The sequence below is a fragment of the Triticum aestivum genome, chromosome 1D, assembly GCF_018294505.1.
Source record: "Triticum aestivum cultivar Chinese Spring chromosome 1D, IWGSC CS RefSeq v2.1, whole genome shotgun sequence".
In the NCBI taxonomy this organism is placed as follows: Eukaryota; Viridiplantae; Streptophyta; class Magnoliopsida; order Poales; family Poaceae; genus Triticum; species Triticum aestivum.
Genome location: NC_057796.1, coordinates 482,422,556 through 482,443,117, shown reverse-complemented (window position 1 = coordinate 482,443,117; position 20,562 = coordinate 482,422,556).

The window sequence follows — 20,562 nt, the reverse complement described above, 5'->3', positions numbered from 1 at the left end:
CAAAAAAGTGCAAGACGTCTCTGAAATTTTTTGAGCCGGGTGGAGCAAAACCCCGGTTCATGTGATCAGTAAAAATGACAACTTCCCCTTCCTTGGGTTGAGGCTTTTCTTTTGACGGATCAGGAGCACGATAGGACATGACCTCTTTCTTCGGCAGATAACCGGTCTTCACAAAATCGTTTAAAATGCTATCAGTGACGGTGGATCTAACCCAGTTGCATGTGACGGGTGCTTTGGGAGCCTTGGGCGGCATTATGAAGATGGAAGCCTATGACAAAGTAAAAATTTCTGGCTCAAATTTAAGCCAGAGATAATATTTCAATTCATATTCAAGATGGCGGCTTATGAAGGGCCTAATGATATATGGCTAATTGTGTCAGATTGTTTAAGCCGCCATGGGCATCATAAGCAATTAAGTTATTTAAATCCACTATGAGTGATCAGGATTATTCATTGAGCATTGCCTCTTTAAGCCGGCGATAAGAGCCGCCATGGCTAACGGATACAGTTTTTGCCTAAGTATTGCACAACAGGTTTCACAGGTTGCAGCTGTTATTTTGGATCAAACGGTCGTTCAGAAAAGAAAATATTCTAGACCTAAAAACTGGTACAGATGAGTTCGTGAGTTCTAATGAGGTCTTTTTACAAGCAAAAGGGGTCTGCTAGTATTGAAAATGGACGCAAAACAACTACCGCATGAGTTCTATACTACTTTTGGATCAAAGGAGACCGTGGTGGAAGAACTATGAAGAAACCGTGATGAACTACGAAGAACACGGAAGAACGCGGAAACCCTAATGCAGATCTGACATTCGAGAAGAGGAATACTTACTGCAGCTGCTGAACAGCGGAGGTGCGTCGCAGTTCTCTGGTCAAAATAGGTTGATGCAGCGGCCTTGGCTGGTGCAGACGCGAAGGTCGACGGTGGTGGCGGAGTTCGGGCTCTGAGGCGTCGAGAGGAGGAAGACGATAGAAAGGGGGAGAATGAGAAAAATACCTGGTCGTGCTTATTGATAAGGGAAGACTGGTAAGTGGGCGCGAAAAACGAGGAGGCCGAAAACATGATTATCCAACGACAGAGACGCCTCGATTTTCAGGATGGTTATTAAGATAAGGATCCGTTGAGATACGTTGGACAAAACGTGCATTAATGGCAGATGACGTCGTGGCGGGTCACCCAAAATCCAGAAGATGACATCACGGCGGGTTATAACTTTTGCACAGACAGAAGCTAGAAGGTTTTTTCTTAAAGTATTGAAGATTGACATGAACCAGTTCAAATCAATCTGGGGCCTAATGTTGGGGATATAACTACTGGCGTAACCCGCCCAGGAGGGGCCGGGTTACGTTATGGCGATTCATCATATGAAGCCCAATATCAAGCTTGAAGATGGCGGTTCAGTAAAGGGCCTAAAGCCCATAGGCGACTTAAGGCCCGTAGTGATAAACCGCCGTAATGGCATGCCTTGTATTGTAAGGCAAGAATATTTAAGAGACCGAGCCGGACACTGTTTATGAGCCGGCCGGGACTCTGAGAGCCGCTGGGCGTTAACCTCTGTATATAAAGGGACGACCAAGCGGCGGTTCAAGAGAGGTAACATCAAATCGGTAGCCAGGCATAGCGGATTCGCTCCCTGGTCATCGAAACCCTAGTAATTCCACCTTAACTGGAGTAGGCTTTTACCTTCACCGTAAGGGGCCGAACCAGTATAACCCTCGTGTCCTTTGTCCCGCTTTAACCCCTTTAAGCTTCCTAGTTGCGATGGCTCCACGACTAAGTCCTTTCACGAGGACATCTGCCGTGACAATTCCACGACACCAGTGTCAGTTCCTGTTTTTTTCCTTGTTTCAGTGTTTCGAAGAAGGGGAATATCAAACGGAGTCCAAACGGAATGAAACCTTCGGGAGAAGTTATTTTTGGAAAGAAAGCAATCCAGGAGACTTGGAGTGCATGTCAGGGGATCAACGAGGAGAGCACGAGGCAGGGGGGCGCGCCCTCCACCCTCGTGGGCCCCTCGTGGCTCCCCTGACCGACTTCTTTCGCCTATATATCTCCATATACCCTGAAACCATCGAGGAACAGAATAGATCGGGAGTTCCGCCGCCGCAAGCCTCTGTAGCCACCAAAAACCAATCGGGACCCTGTTCCGGCACCCTACCGGAGGGGGGGATCCCTCCCCGGTGGCCATCTTCATCATCCCGGCGCTCTCCATGACGAGGAGGGAGTAGTTCACCCTCGGGGCTGAGGGTATGTACCAGTAGCTATGTGTTTGATCTCTCTCTCTCTCTCGTGTTCTTGATTTGGCACGATCTTGATGTATCGCGAGCTTTGCTATTATAGTTGGATCTTATGATGTTTCTCCCCCTCTATCTCTTGTAATGGATTGAGTTGTCCCTTTGAAGTTATCTTATCGGATTGAGTCTTTAAGGATTTGAGAACACTTGATGTATGTCTTGCATGTGCTTATCTGTGGTGACAATGGGATATTCACGTGATGTACTTGATGTACGTTTTGGTGATCAACTTGCGGGTTCCACCCATGAACCTATGCATAGGGGTTGGCACACGTTTTCGTCTTGACTCTCCGGTAGAAACTTTGGGGCACTCTTTGAAGTTCTTTGTGTTGGTTGAATAGATTAATATGAGATTGTGTGATGCATATTGTATAATCATACCCACGGATACTTGAGGTGACATTGGAGTATCTAGGTGACATTAGGGTTTTGGTTGATTTGTGTCTTAAGGTGTTATTCTAGTACGAACTCTATGATAGATTGAACGGAAAGAATTGCCTTGTGTTCTTTTACTACGGAATCTTGAATAGATTGATCAGAAAGGATAACTTTGAGGTGGTTTCTTACCCTACCATAATCTCTTCGTTTGTTCTCCGCTATTAGTGGCTTTGGAGTGACTCTTTGTTGCATGTTGAGGGATAGTTATATGATCCGATTATGTTATCATTGTTGAGAGAACTTGCACTAGTGAAAGTATGAACCCTAGGCCTTGTTTCAACACATTGCAATACCGTTTACGCTCACTTTTATCATTAGTTACCTTGCTGTTTTTATATTTTCAGATTACAAAAGCCTATATCTACCATCCATATTGCACTTGTATCACCATCTCTTCGCCGAACTAGTGCACCTATAAATTTTACCATTGTATTGGGTGTTGGGGACACAAGAGACACTTTGTTATTTGGTTGCAGGGTTGTTTGAGAGAGACCAGCTTCAACCTACGCCTCCCACGGATTGATAAACCATAGGTCATCCACTTGAGGGAAATTTGCTACTGTCCTACAAACCTCTGCACTTGGAGGCCCAACAACGTCTACAAGAAGAAGGTTGCGTAGTAGACATCAAGCTCTTTTCTGGCGCCATTGCCGGGGAGGCTAGGTAAGCGGCACTCACACCCCGTCAACTAAGCTCTTTTCTGGCGCCGTTGCCGGGGAGGTGAGTGCTTGAAGGTATATCTTTAGATCTTGCAATCGAATCTTTTAGTTTCTTGTTTTATCACTAGTTTAGTTTATAAAAGAAAACTACAAAAAAAATGGAATTAAGGGTGCCTCATATGCTTCATCTTTTTAATATCTTTCGTGAAAATGATGGGAAAGAAAATTGTGCTCAAGTACTAGAAGAAGAATTACATAGAATGCTTGGCATAAAGTATGTGAATGATGAGCATGATTGCAATGTTGTTAGTATGAATTCTTTGAATACCCATGATGCTAATGATATGCAAAGCCACAAGCTTGGGGATGCTATGTTTGATGAAGATGATATTTTTTGTCCCCCAAGTTTTGATGAGCAAATTTACTATGATGAAAGCATGCCTCCTATCTATGATGATTATTGTGATGACACGTATGCTTTAAAGAATAATGATAACCATGAAACTTGTCATCTTGATCTTAATTTTCAATCACATGATAGTTATTTTGTTGAGTTTGCTCCCACTACTATTGATGAGAATAGATTTGCTTATGTGGAGAGTAATAAAAATGCTATGCTTGTAGATCATGAAAAGAATGCTTTATGTGATGGTTATATGGTTGGATTCATTCATGATGCTAATGAAAATTATTATGAGGGAGGAACATATGCTTGTAGAAATTGCAATAATATCAAGTTTCCTCTCTATGTGCTTAAAGTTTTAAAGTTATGCTTGTTTTGCCTTCCTATGCTAGTTGATTATTGTTCCCAGAAGTTGTTTGCTCACAAAATCCCTATGCATAGGAAGTGGGTTAGACTTAAATGTGCCAGTCATATTCTTCATGATGCTCTCTTTATGTTTCAATTCTTATCTTTTATGTGAGCATCATTGAAATCATCATGCCTAGCTAGGGGCGTTAAACGACAGCGCTTGTTGGGAGGTAACCCAATTTTATTTTAGTTTTTTGCTTTTTGGTTCTGTTTAGTAATAAATAATCCATATAGCTTATGTTTAGATGTGGTTTTGTGTTTTAATTAGTGTTTGTGCCAAGTAGAACCTTTGGGAAGACTTGGGTGAAGTCTTTATGATCATGCTGTAAAAAACAGAAACTTTAGCGCTCACGAGATTAGCTAATTTTTTTACTGGAGAGTGCTATTTAGTTAATTCTTTTTGCAGATGATTACTAGACAAATTCCTCAGGTCCACCAATTTATTTTAGAATTTTTGGAGTTCCATAAGTATACGTTTGATACAGATTACTACAGATTGTTCTGTTTTTGACAGATTCTGTTTTCTATGTGTTGTTTGCTTATTTTGATGAATCTATGAGTAGTATCGGAGGGTATGAACTATACAGAAGTTGGAATACAGTATATATTACACCAATATGAATTTAGAATGAGTTCACAACAGTACCTAAGTGGTGATTTATTTTCTTATACTAACGGAGCTTACGAGTTTTCTATTAAGTTTTGTGTTGTGAAGTTTTCAAGTTTTGGGTAAAGATTCGATGGACTATGGAATAAGGAGTGGCAAGAGCCTAAGCTTGGGGATGCCCAAGGCACCCCAAGGTAATATTCAAGGACAACCAAGAGCCAAAGCTTGGGGATGCCCCGGATGGCATCCCCTCTTTCGTCTTCGTTCATCGGTAACTTTACTTGGAGCTATATTTTTATTCACCACATGATATGTGTTTTGCTTGGAGCATCATTTTCTTTTCTTTTGTTTTTCTTGCTGCTTGAATAAAATACCAAGATCTGAAATTCTTAAATGTTAGAGAGTCTTCACATGGTTACATAATTATTCGACTACTCATTGATCTTCACTTATATCTTTTGGAGTAGTTTGTCATTTGCTCTAGTGCTTCACTTATATCTTTTAAAGCATGACGGTAGTTTTATTTTGGAGAAATAGATGAACTCTCGTGCTTCACTTATATTATTTTGAGAGTCCTAAGCAGCATGGTAATTTGCGTTGGTTATGAATTTAGTCCTAATATGATGGGCATCCAAGATGGGTATAATAAAAACTTTCATATAAAGTGCATTGAATACTATGAGAAGTTTGATACTTGATGATTGTTTTGAGATATGAAGATGGTGATATTAGAGTCATGCTAGTGGAGTAGTTATGAATTTGAGAGAAACTTGTGTTAAAGTTTGTGATTCCCGTAGCATGCACGTATGGTGAACCGTTATGTGATGAAGTCGGAGCATGATTTATTTATTGATTGTCTTCCTTATGAGTGGCGGTCGGGGACGAGCGATGGTCTTTTCCTACCAATCTATCCCCCTAGGAGCATGCGCATAATACTTTGTTTCGATAACTAATAGATTTTTGCAATAAGTATATGAGTTCTTTATGACTAATGTTGAGTCCATGGATTATACGCACTCTCACCCTTCCACCATTGCTAGCCTCTCTAATACCGCGCACCTTTCGCCGGTATCATACACCCACCATATATCTTCCTCAAAACAGCCACCATACCTACCTATTATGGCATTTCCATAGCCATTCCGAGATACATTGCCATGCAACTTACCACCGTTCCGTTTATTATGACACGCTTCATCATTGTCATATTGCTTTGCATGATCATGTAGTTGACATCGTATTTGTGGCAAAGCCACTGTTCATAATTCTTTCATACATGTCACTCATGAGTCATTGCACATCCCGGTACACCGCCGGAGGCATTCATATAGAGTCATATTTTGTTCTAAGTATCGAGTTGTAATTCTTGAGTTGTAAGTAAATAAAAGTGTGATGATCATCATTATTAGAGCATTGTCCCAGTGAGGAAAGGATGATGGAGACTATGATTCCCCCACAAGTCGGGATGAGACTCCGGACTAAAAAAAAGAAAAAAAAGAGAGGCCATAAAAAAAAGAGAAAAGGCCCAAATAAAAAAATAAAAAATGAGAGAAAAAGAGAGAAGGGACAATGCTACTATCCTTTTACCACACTTGTGCTTCAAAGTAGCACCATGATCTTCATGATAGAGAGTCTCCTATGTTGTCACTTTCATATACTAGTGGGAATCTTTCATTATAGAACTTGGCTTGTATATTCCAATGATGGGCTTCCTCAAATTGCCCTAGGTCTTCGTGAGCAAGCGAGTTGGATGCACACCCACTTAGTTTCTTTTGTTGAGCTTTCATACACTTATAGCTCTAGTGCACCCATTGCATGGCAATCCCTACTCACTCACATTGATATCTATTGATGGGCATCTCCATAGCCCATTGATACGCCTAGTTGATGTGAGACTATCTTCTCCTTTTTGTCTTCTCCACAACCACCATTCTATTCCACATATAGTGCTATATCCATGGCTCACGCTCATGTATTGCGTGAAGATTGAAAAAGTTTGAGAACACCAAAAGTATGAAACAATTGCTTGGCTTGTCATCGGGGTTGTGCATGATTTAAATTTTGTGTGTGATGAAGATAGAGCATAGCCAGACTATATGATTTTGTAGGGATAGCTTGCTTTGGCCATGTTATTTTGAGAAGACATGATTGCTTTGTTAGTATGCTTGAAGTATTATTGTTTTCATGTCAATATTAAACTTTTGTTTTCAATCTTATGGATCTGAATATTCTTGCCACAATAAAGAGAATTACATGGATAAATATGTTAGGTAGCATTCCACATCAGAAATTCTGTTTTTATCATTTACCTACTCGAGGACGAGCAGGAATTAAGCTTGGGGATGCTGATACGTCTCCAACGTATCTATAATTTTTTATTGTTCCATGTTATTATATATTCTGTTTTGGATGTTTATGAGCTTTATTAAACACTTTTATATTATTTTTAGGACTAACCTATTAACCCAGAGCCCAGTGCCAGTTCCTGTTTTTCCCTTGTTTCAGTGTTTCGAAGAAGAGGAATATCAAACGGAGTCCAAACGGAATGATACCTTCGGGAGAAGTTATTTTTCAAAAGAAAGCAATCCAGGAGACTTGGAGTGCACGTCAGGGGATCAACGAGGAGAGCACGAGGCAGCGGGCGCGCCCTCCACCCTCGTGGGCCCCTCGTGGCTCCTCTGACCGACTTCTTTTGCCTATATATCTCCATATACCCTAAAACCATCGAGGAACAGAATAGATCGGGAGTTCCGCCGCCGCAAGCCTCTGTAGCCACCAAAAAGCAATCGGGACCCTGTTTCGGCACCCTGCCGGAGGGGGGGATCCCTCCCCGGTGGCCATCTTCATCATCCCGACGCTCTCCATGACAAGGAGGGAGTAGTTCACCCTCGGGGCTGAGGGTATGTACCAGTAGCTATGTGTTTGATCCCTCTCTCTCTCTCTCGTGTTCTTGATTTGGCACGATCTTGATGTATCGCGAGCTTTGCTATTATAGTTGGATCTTATGATGTTTCTCCCCCTCTATCTCTTGTAATGGATTGAGTTTTCCCTTTGAAGTTATCTTATCGGATTGAGTCTTTAAGGATTTGAGAACACTTGATGTATGTCTTGCATGTGCTTATCTGTGGTGACAATGGGATATTCACGTGATGTACTTGATGTATGTTTTGGTGATCAACTTGTGGGTTCCGCCCATGAACCTATGCATAGGGGTTGGCACACGTTTTCGTCTTGACTCTCCGGTAGAAACTTTGGGGCACTCTTTGAAGTTCTTTGTGCTGGTTGAATAGATGAATCTGAGATTGTGTGATGCATATCGTATAATCATACCCACGGATACTTGAGGTGACATTGGAGTATCTAGGTGACATTAGGGTTTTGGTTGATTTGTGTCTTAAGGTGTTATTCTAGTACGAACTCTATGATAGATTGAACGGAAAGAATAGCCTCGTGTTATTTTACTACGGACTCTTGAATAGATTGATCAGAAAGGATGACTTTGAGGTGGTTTCGTACCCTACCATAATCTCTTCGTTTGTTCTTCGCTATTAGTGGCTTTGGAGTGACTCTTTGTTGCATGTTGAGGGATAGTTATATGATCCGATTATGTTATTATTGTTGAGAGAACTTGCACTAGTGAAAGTATGAACCCTAGACCTTGTTTCAACACATTGCAATACCGTTTACGCTCACTTTTATCATTAGTTACCTTGCTGTTTTTATATTTTCAGATTACAAAAACCTATATCTACCATCCATATTGCACTTGTATCACCATCTCTTCGCCGAACTAGTGCACCTATACAATTTATCATTGTATTGGGTGTTGGGGACACAAGAGACTCTTTGTTATTTGGTTGCAGGGTTGTTTGAGAGAGACCATCTTCAACCTACGCCTCCCACGGATTGATAAACCTTAGGTCATCCACTTGAGGGAAATTTGCTACTATCCTACAAACCTCTGCACTTGGAGGCCCAATCACGACAGTTGCAAACCTAACCATGGCATCTCCGCATGTGCTCTCAGATATCTATAGGAACTCGTTCTACAAATCAGCGGCCGTGCCATATGCAACCATCCGTAGTGCGGCCGTGCACTTCTGGTAACCAGAGAAGCCAATCGTTTGACGTCGTCCTTCTTCAAGACAAAGTAGTCATCATGTGACCAGATGCCATGGTACAAATGATCGAAGACGGTCTTGCGCATCCGAAAACGCCGGCGAAAATGGTCAGTGAAGAGTGCATTCGGGGCAAAAAAAAGTGGCCATCAGTGTCAAATGGTTGCGCGCCCTGTTGCGGTTGAGCACTCGATGACCCTTGATTTAGCCCTTGAAATTGAGAACATGCTTCTCCGCACGCTCCGCGTCCTCAAGGACCGCCTGCATCATCGCCGTCTCATCCAAGTACTCCTCCTCGTCGGACGACTCAACATAGTGCTCGTATATGTACTTCAGATCGGAATCCATTGCTAGAAAGAAGAAGGAACAACTTTTTTAGCTCCGACAATTCATCGAACAAGTGCCGAGCACGGTGAGTATAGCAGTAGTCGGATGGTACCTGCGGGGCGGTCGGAGGACAAGGGTTGAACGGCGGCGGAGGAGGAGCCCGGCTGAAATGCTGGAGGTGACGGAGATGTAGAGTTCCAGCAGGGGTGTGGCGTGGCGGCCTGGGTGGTGGAGCGGCGGCGAAGGCAAAGAGAGAAAGAAGGAAGGAGAGAAAATGAGGAGGAAGGAGGCGCGGGGTCCGGGAAGGATTTTGGAAGGGCCAGGGTGTCGGAGTCCTATGTGTCTGGTGTCCAGATTCCCGCAAAGCCTCTTCACTTTTGTCTCTAGTTTGCGAGAAAAATGATGTCCGAACAGCGATGCAAACTTATACAGGACCGTGTTGGATGGCTTCCGCGGTTTAGACGTATGCGGGCGGTTTGCAGGTCCCCTTGGAGATGCCCAAAGGTGGGCATAATCTCGAGAGAACCATCTGAGAGAGTAAATAGGTGCTAGAAAATAACAGTACCAGATAGATATACATTGGACGCCGAGGGTACCATTCCATGCATTACCAATACACTGCCAAAGATCATGTGCATGAATGTATTGAAAAAGCAGGTGCCGAACATCTTCTGCGCCTTAGTGGTAGATAGGGCATGCTTCATCTGTTCCGATATGCCTATTAGCAAGTATGGATTTCAGCGGGACGATTCCATGTAGCAGCCGCCAACAACAAATCTGAACTTTATGTGGCATCTGCCAAAGAAGTACTATTTATTAGTTTAATTAGGAGTAATTGATGCTCAAAAGTTCGATCCATAACAAAAAAAAAGAGATCCATAGGCACGAACACCAAGACATATTTTTATAGAAGGAGCCCACCCAGATGAGATCGTGAAAATTCGCTCCCGACGGGAGTCGAACCCCGGTCTGCAAGAAAGAGCCACTGCTCTCTTCCCACCAGGCTATTGCTCAAAAGTTCAATCCATAACCATAAGATTAGCCACAATGGTGAGTAACATACATTAGTAACATACACATATCTTTAGACTATGTTACTACCTTCATAGTGGGTAGTAACATAAATGTGGTAACATGTAAAGTTTCATTTATTAGGTTATAGACTCATATTGCATTGGGACATGTGATGTTACAGTAACTAGCTAAATTACTATAACTACCTCTCTCCTCATTAACTCACTGTCACATAAACAAATTTGCTGAGTTGGACTTGATGTTACTGCTGAATTTACTCTCACTGTGGCTAGTCTAAGACGATCAAGGGTGATCTGCGAGGCAAATGCAAAACCGCCGTTGCTTCACACAAAGCGCGCGCATGGCATGAGCGTGCTGCTACCCACCAACAACAACTGGTAGACCGGACGAGATTCACATCATTCATGTGATCTTCCTGATCATTTGCCTATCGTTACGCCTAATCAAAGGACGGACCTTAATTCCAGGACCAACCTCCTAAAAGCAGTTAAGCAAAGGCTTCATGAGCGCTTATTACTACTAACCCGTCACGTCGCCGGCCGGCCGGCCGGTACGGCGTTGCCGTCGATCGGACATGGGCAGACACCGTACGTACACGACCGCGATTAATGCCCTCGCTATCTCGCACATGGTCCTTGCATGACGATCGAGGCCACGTGCTACGGTGCAAGCGAGCCGTCGCTGGAAAGACCGTCTGCGCACGGTCGATCGAATGTGGCTTGCACGCAAACCTTGTGCCAACGACGCGACCGGGTGACTGACTGACTGACAGCACGCACAAACAAAAGAGGCACGCGCACGCCCGCCCGTACGTATGCGTGCGCCAGTACATATGTCTGGTCGCAAATCAACATGTGGTTGGATGATTACGAGAATAATAATATCATAGCCCATCAGAGTTCAATTCCTAGACTTGAAATTAATGCTTACATATTTTTGATTTATTTTAGGCTTTCGGAGACGTTCGTTTCGTGGGAGAAGATGGCCTCGTCAACTACAGGACGCCTATGGTGACTATAAATTCTCAAGATGCTATGCCAACGTTCATAAAAATGAGTGTACGTTTTGTACATGAGCGACTTTAATTGTACTGTGTTAAAAAAAAGGCACATACTATTGTCTGGTGTGCGTTCGAGAAAAAGCAGCGGCTGTTCCGCTGTTGGTGCTGCGGGAGTGGCCGGCCATGCATGCATGTCCAGCGCCAACGGCAACGGGGGAAAGCATCGTGGGGATGCATGCACTGCACCAACGCAATGCAACATGTCGGGTGGATCTACCACAGCTTTTTTAAACACGATTCCGGAAAATCTCGTAAAATATTGCTGTGCCCGGCATCGTCAGTGTGATGGCACATACGTATAGTATAGTTGACATTCTGCATACATGCAGTTTGACATTCTACATGCGTACAGTTGACATTCTCTCGAGGACGTCGGTTGCAAGTGACTATGAGTACGTACGTGCACGGCAGTATCATTTAGGATGTTCGGTTCACGATGAGCTGAAGTGAAACTTAGCATCATAGTCTCATAGAACAGCGTTTAGTTTCTTTTGTGTGTGTGGGTGGAAAATACAAGACCGCTAGTTCGCTCCTGTGGATATTTTCTCTGTCTAAGTTTATTAGGCCTCTTCCAATTTTGAGTCTAAATACAAGTACAAATTTGAATAAAAAATATGGATTATATGACATAGAATAATATCGTTGATTTCATATTAAAAAAACTTTCAAATGATATAACTTTCATGGCATAAAGCTAAAAATTTATACTTACATTTTAGATCACTTATTTTTGGGTGGCGGGGGGGGGGGGGGGGGGGGTACTGATAAAACCGAACAGAGAAAGTATAGTTGTTCATAAAATCTTATCTGATTCGTTAGCGGTTGCAAGGAGGGCTCTGTTTAGTCAACCCATCCATAATGTCAATCTGATTGATTATCTATAGTCAACTATCAAAATACCACCCGCAAAAAAAAACCCTATCAAAATACCGTTGTTGCATCACATAAAGTACATGATGGTGCTACCCACTAAGGCCAACTCTAACCGATCCCCAATGATCGGTTAGAGGAGTAAAAACCCGGTTTCACTCTTCAAACCAGGACCTAACCGATCCTTAATACGCCATAGTGGAGGGTAACTTCTCGTCAACCGTCTTCACCGCCTCTATTTTTACTCCTCCACTCCGCGTCCGAGTACAAAAAAGCCACTTCTACTACTCTTTCTCTCCGCCTCCTTTGCCTCTTCTCCTCCCCCATCCTCGACATCGGCGACTTCCCCCTCCGTTCCCCACGCCTCCTCCCAATGGTCGGATCCCATCGCCGGTGATCCCCGCCGCCGATCCGCGCCTCCACGCCCACGCGGTCTGTCTTCAAGCGGCGCATCCTTGAGCCACTGCGGCCCCACTGATACGGCCACCGCCCGCCGCATCACCGACTTCCCCGACCAATCTCCGCCGCGGGAGCCACAGAGGAAATAACTCGACGTCCGCCAGTGAGCGTGGCGGACGTGGGTGGTGGAGATCACTGACTGTGAGACCCACACCAAAAGCAGATCGGGTCCGGCTCCACGGCGCGGCGGCGCGCCTCAACTCCCCCTTTGGGATGGCACTGGTCCACATCGTCCCATCGGTGCCAGGTGTGGTGACTGCGACGATGGCTCGGGAGGATCAAGAGGCGAGGGAGGCCGAAGAGGAGTACATGGCGGACCTCGAGCTCGTGGAGGCGCAGCGGGCGGTCGACGGCGAGGTCATCGTCATCTCCGATGACTATGAGCAAGGCGGCGGCGGCGGTGCAGAGAATAGGAGTTCGACACCGAGGAGTGGCGGCGCATCTTCCCCGACTTCGGCGACGACGGCACCGCCCCGGACCCAATGGGCGGTGGCATGTCGAGGCAAGATTGGCTCGATCTCTACTATGGCAAGGATGATGATGATGAGTAGTCTAGTTTAGGGTTTGGTGTAGTTAAAGTTTGAATTTATGTTTAAAGTTCAGTTGTCAAGGCAATGTGTTCAACTAAGTTGAACTTATGTTTAAATTTATGCAAATTTTGGTTGAAACTAGGTTGAACTAATGCATATTTGATTTTTACTCTGTTATATACAGGGGATCGGCTAGATCCAGCCAAAGCTTAGTGGAGTAAAAATAAGGATTATATATAGGGGACCGGTTAGAGTTGCCCTAACCATGTTATCTTTCGAGGAAAGAAGGAAAAAAGTCGGGGAAAGAAAGAGCTAGGAAACTAACCGTGTAACCAGATGAAACTCGCATCATTCATGATCCTTGAGAAAATGGCGTCTTTTTTCCCCTCTGTGTTTGTACTTTTTTTTTACAATTATCTACTTCTTCTTTATTCATTCATAAGGATCATAGCATCGCTTACAATAAGAGAAATAATTTAGTACATAATAATCTTGATTATTGAGGATCGTTTGCCGAACGGTACACCAAAACCTTGTGCAGCAAACAACCACACTGTTAGAAGAGAATCTCAAGAATGAATCAACCGCTCTTTCTATTGATGATGATTGTACAGTATATACCCTCCGAGGGGTTGCATCCAAGGGACACGTCGGTTAGAGGAGACGGGACAAGAGACGCGACGGTGACAGACTCTAACTGCCCCTCGGTTTACAAAGATAAGGAGATTATCCTTAATTAACCACAATTAATTATTCCCTAACACTCCCCCTAATCTCCGCATTGATTATGTAGAATCATCATCTTGAAAAAGCTCCTCCAAAAACCCTGTGGGAAAAATATGAGGAGATATACATAATATGCCATGAAAAACTCCTTTCAAAAACCCTGTGGGAAAATAGAAAATGACATATCCCAATGTTTGTATTACTATTGTCTCATTAAAAACCTTCTATGAGAAACCATATAGGAAAAGCTCATAAAGGGAAAAAGAGTGCAATATCAAAGATCCAAAGATCTTGAACAAGTTATCATATGGGAGTACACTCCCCCTGAATCTTGCAAAACATAAAGTCATCTTGTACCAGTTCCATTAACATGATAATCGAGATTATCACTGGACTTTGTTTGCAAAATATTTATCTTCCCACCTCATTTTAACTTATGGGGAAGAAAATACTTTCAGAGCAATACACTTTGTAATTGCTACTTATAACCTGTCTGCATCTGTGTAATACAAACAACATTATCTTCATAGATAATGGTGGGCGGTTCCTACCAACCAATCCCACTTAAACTTTCAACAAAGTTCATCATTTTGAGAAGTCACATACATCTATGTGATGCTTCATACAAATCAATGACTTCGGAATGACTAGTGGATGCAGCCACTAAAGTTTGTCTTCTCGACTTCCAAGAGAAGGTCACACCTTCATTCGAGGGGACAAAAATCAGTATGTGATCTAGGATTATGGGGGTCTAATATATACCCAGCATCACAATATCCAACCATGGCCATATCTTGATTATTATTTTTCATAGAACAAATCAAGGTCTATGGTGTCCAGAAGATATCCAAAAATATTCTTCACACCAACCCAACACCTTTTAATCAGTGATGCATTGTATCTAGCCAATGAATTTACTTCTAATGAAATACCAGGCATGGTGCAGTTTGCTAGATACACTTGTGCTCTCATTGCACCTCGATATGAAAACTCAATTCCGAATATCTCTTCATCACTGCCATTAGGCATTAATGGGTCTTTATCTCTTGTAATCCAGAGATCTCAAAACCATAGTTCTTTAATGGATATGACTTATCCATGTTGAACTTTCAACAATCTTTTGGATAAATGTAGACTGATGAACAAGTATTCTTGAAGAAATGCGCTTAAGTTCCAAACTCAAGCAAAATTTGGTCTCAACCAAATCTTACATCTTACACTCCGTCTTAAGATGATATGATTGTATCATGTATATCTTGTGTAGCTCCAATGTTACTCAGATCATGAACATACACAGAAATTGTACGAAATCCCTCTTTGGATTTCTTGATGAACATACATGAACAATCATCGATGTTTGAGTAACCTTCTAATAAAGCAACTCACTCAGTCGGTTATACCACATCATTGCCGACTACTTCAAGTCATAATGACTTCTGGAGCTTGACGCAACACATGTTGCGATTAAACTCGGAATCTTCGTTCCCTTGGGAACTATCATAGAGATATCCGAATCAAGTGACTCATACATCTATGCAGTCACAACATCCATCAGTTTGATATACAAATTCATTATTCACTGTCAGTGATATAAAATATCGGAACGTTATCCACTCATAACAGGAGAATATGTTTCATCATAAACGATGACAGGTTTCTGCGTGAACCCTTGTGCTACAAGCCTCGCTTCATGTTTCACCACCTCATTGTTTTCGTTCCTCACATGAACAAAAACCCATTTGCTCCCCCAGGGAACAAATTTAGAGGAGTGGGTATTACTGATTAGGTCAATACCCCCTCTTCTTGAGGACGAGCGCATCCTCAATTGTTGCCTTCCTTTGGATCAACTAGAGCGTTTTAGACACTCAGCCATGCATGGACTTAGGTTCTAGATCCAATCCAAGGTCTTTTGCAATTCAGAGGATAAACAAATGTCGACATAATGTAGTCTTTATTATATGATTCTCCCGAATCCATATCCATAGTGGAGATTTCGTCATTATCTTTTGACTCTTTGTGATTTCCCACAACAGTTGAGTCAAGGTCTTCCAATGTCCCAGCACAAAAATTTGTGTGCACACTCGTGCTGGGTCCTGGATGTGTCCGACATCCTTCAGGTGTCCTTCAACCCTAGGTTGAATGTCAACATGAAGTTGACCTACATTTACTATTTGAGGATTCCTCATTCCCCTCGGACGCTTCCTTGAAGCTTTGTCCTCTTGTGTCCAGATTACTCCCCCTCATTAGTGGCCGAGTGAACCTATGGGTCACAACCACTCTCTCTGGAACATTTTACTTTGTGACACCTTTATACTTAGTAAATGCAACTGGCAGATTATTTGCGATACTTTGCAAATTGTTAATCTTCTGAACCTCTAGTTCAGACTCATTCGTACGTGGACCTAAGGACTAGATGTCTATTGACATCTCATTCTATTTTCCTGGCATTCAATGTGGTTCTTATCTCCCCCTAATGCCAGAAAAATGTCCTCACCAAAATACAACGAGCATACCGGGCCATAAACAAGCCCCCTTCTAGAGACTTCGGGTACTTTATGTTTGACGGAGAATTGTACCTCACATAGATCCCCATTTCTCTATGAAGGCCCATATTTATATGCTGTGGTGGTGAAATCGGTTCGTATCCAACACAACCGAACTATCGCAGATGGAAAATACTTGCTGATTTCCATGTACTAACTGCAACGGGGAGACCGTATAATATGCAGTTCGTCGAATTTGTATATGCAGTATGTAAAACTGCAATGTCCCCAACTAGATTTTGGGAGATTACAATTTTGTAGGAGCAATCTTGCTATCAACTTATCCTCTCGACAAGTGATTCCGCAAGACCAATCTGGGTATGTACACCAGGTACCAATCTGCTCCATAGTTATGCCTCAATCTAGGCAGTAATCATCAAATGCTCACGAACTAAATTTCGCAGCATTGTCCATTATGATGGATTTTATCCCGTGCTCAGGATGATTTGCTCTCAAATTAATGATTTGAGTAATAAGCTTTGTAAAAACATGGTTCCTTATAGAAGTAAGACACACATTGGACCATCTCACCGATGCATCCAAAAGTAATATGAAATATCTCAATATTCCATATAATGGTTGAATTGGATCACATGCATCTCCTGTATAAGGAAATCTACTGGCTCATCCTTTATCTTTAGATATGATGGCCTTGTGATCAATTTTCCAGTCTGCACATATTGTGCATACATAATCCAATGAATTTGGAAAATTCACACCATTAGATTGTGTGTAGTAGAACCATCAATAATTTTCTTATCATCCCTATACTAGGATGACCCAGGCAACCATGCCACATCTTGAACTTATCAAGATTCTAGAAAATTATCTTGTACGCCTAATGCATAACCGATTTAATGTATGTATACTACAATCCAAAAGATAGAGAAATACAATTACTCTAGGATTTCATTCAAATCCCTTTTGCCGAGTCATGAGTAGGCTTCCAACCTTACTCGGTTTATGAGTTTCAACATAGAAACTATTGCAGATATCCTTAAAACACAACAAGGTACGAGTAAAATCTAGATACATCAATGCATCCAAGATTATCATGTAGTACCCATAGGGAGTGCAATTGTGGCTTGACCAGAACCAACAATTCCCGTATCACGACCATCACTTGCCATGATGGCTCCATTACTCTTTTCAAGAGTATGAAAATACTTCAACTCCATTAATATTGTGTTAGTAGACCCAGTTTCTACTTAACACATTCTTCTCAATTGGATTATTTCCATAGGTTTTAGAAATAAACCAATTTCAACATATGATTGAACTCATACGGAAATAATACATATACATCATTACAATGCATGACAAAAGAGACTGAATCCGGTCTCTGTATATGTCACTAAAATTGAAGTCCAGTAACATGTCATCGACACTCAATAGTGGACCTTCCTTTTGCTGAGCATGCTCCTGGTTATCCATGTTCTGAGGAACATCTAGGAACTTCAACCATTGGTAAATCATTGTTATGTCAAGTGAGGTAAGATTCACACTTGTTCCATGAGCCTCTTTCCCTTGACAATTGATTGCATGCGGATCCACCAAATGATTGGAAATATCACTTGTCCTTGCAATCAGTTATACAACCACACGTATAGCAACCACCAGAGTTGCTAGCCCTGTCATTGTTCCTGAAATGACTTTTGGCCCTTTGAGCTCTACTCTTATTCTACTTCTCATCACACCTCCACTTTCCTTCACAATTGATGAAATTATTCAATCTAAATCCTCATACAAGGATTGAAAGTGGAGAGCATCTCGATGAGATTAACATCCAGAACTGCAATATTACAGAACCTCAACTACAAGTTGATCTGATGCACATAAGAGTTGTATGCTACCAAAGACTCCAAGTCATGGAATCGGACGTGCATCCATTTCCTGTGCACTTCAAGCATCATCATCACCCTATATTGATCATATTGCTCCTCGAAAGAGCTCTAGAGTATCAGATACTCTATTTTTATAGATCATGGTGTAGTGAAGTGCAATGCGACATACTTTGCTATAGCGACTATAGCTGGAGCCCCTGAGCGGGTGTGGTTATGTGGGAACTGAGATCCCGGGCTGCCAAATTAATCTTGACATTCATCGCCCAAGTCAAAAATTCGATGCTATCAATGGCAATCTCATCAACATTTTTCTTGGATATGCCCAATATATAAAGCATGAATAATCATGCCCATTAATTTACTTCCATGTAAATTAATCATGTTGTAAAATGCATGTGAATCGATCAACACATAGCAATTTATAAATTGCCGGAACATATATGTTGATACACAATGTGCGTGTGGTACAGTAATATACAATAAGTTACTGTAAAAAAAACACACATAGAAGAAAATTGCATAGCTAAAAGCTAAACAGAAAACGAGAAACTTAAAAGAAAAACCTAGGCCGAATCTGCGCAACCCAAAGCATTGGGCACAACCCAAATTTCTGTATTTGTTTCTCCCTTCGTTTTGGGATAGAGATGGGCCTTCGGCCGTTCAACCATATGGCCTGCCCACAGGCCCGCAACGCCCCCAGATCGGATAAGGGAGAGGCAACGGGACGGCTTTCGTCCCCATCTACCAACCGCCCCAATCCTGATCCAAACTGTGGCCGTTCTTGTGCTTCCACTGCGAGTTAATTGCACAGAAGTACCACAATTGGGGCATCACATGCAGATTGGTACCACGATTGCTAATTTTTGCATGTCAGTACCATGATTGCTCCAGGTTTTTTCAAATAAGGCCAAAACGCGTATTTATACGTATTGACGCTCGATCCGACAGCTCGGGCCCACCCGTAAGGTGCCACGCTGGCCAATCGGCGCGTGCCCGCGCGCTAACCAGGACGAGCCGGTGCGCTGCTGCTCTCCAACCCGGTCCGGTCGCACCAGCTCGCCCCCGCCGCACCATTCCCCTCCCCTCCTCCTCTCCTCACTCGTTTCCTCCGTCGCCGCCGCCTGCGTCCCGACTGCCGGCCGCCGCACCGCCCCGCCGACGCCATGGTTTTGGAGGACGAAAGCAGCGACGACCAGTCTAGCCTCTCGTACATGCATTCTTCCTCCACAGACGGTCTCAACGAGGTCAGTACAGTGAGTTTAGGGTTAGGGTTGCAGATTTGGGATTTCTTGATTTGGTTGATTTTGGTAGGTTTTGATTTGCCCATTGTCTTTGTGCGAGCTTCTGCAGGTCCCTTTCAGCCTTGAAGATCCAGATTACAAGGGGCTTGAGCTGGATGTGATGTCTCCATGTGAGAAGCACGGCATGGCATCTGAGAGGCTTGTTACCTTTGAAGGAACAGACACAGGCAGGCGGTTTTTAGCATGTGCACAGCCGGTATGGATTGTAGGCATAGTGATTTTTTTTCTTACTTTGTCAGTGCCATATTGAACTCTGTTTGTTGGAGTACTCTCCTTGCTGTCAACATTTTGGTTCATAGTGGCATTAGAGTAACTTATTTAGGTCAAGCATGAGTATATTTTGCTGGAGTACAATGGCATAGTAATTTTGGTTAATAGTGGTACTAGAGTAGCTTAAAAATGATAACTAACCTAGTCAGTCAGCTACTCAAGTGGCTGCTCCTCTTGTTAAATGTAGTGGTCTGATGCTAAATTTAGATATTCTTTTTGGCAACTACAGTTATCTTGTGTAATTACTTGTTGTATGAACTGTGTTGGTGTTGTTGTTGTTTTTGCACGCAGGTAGCAATTGTGGCTTTGTTGAATGGGTTGATCACCAGTGGCCCCCAACAATGCAGAATGCATTGTTGAAGCTATGGGCAATGGTTGAAGATGCCAAAACTGCTAGGGTGAATGACAATCTTGAAAGTTCTTTCACTATCCACCATCTGACAGAAGAGAAGAACAAGCTGGATGCCAACTATGACAAGCTAGTCCAAGATGTGCATGAGCTGATGAACTTCCAGGAAGATAAGGTGGTGGATTTCAGACATCTGCAGTCTGCCATTACATATCAGCAGGAGGTAAGAAAAGAACTGATTGATGATATGAAGGCACAGATGGCAAGTGAGATGGCAAAGAAAGATGAAGAGACCCAGAAACTTACTCTGAAGTATGAGC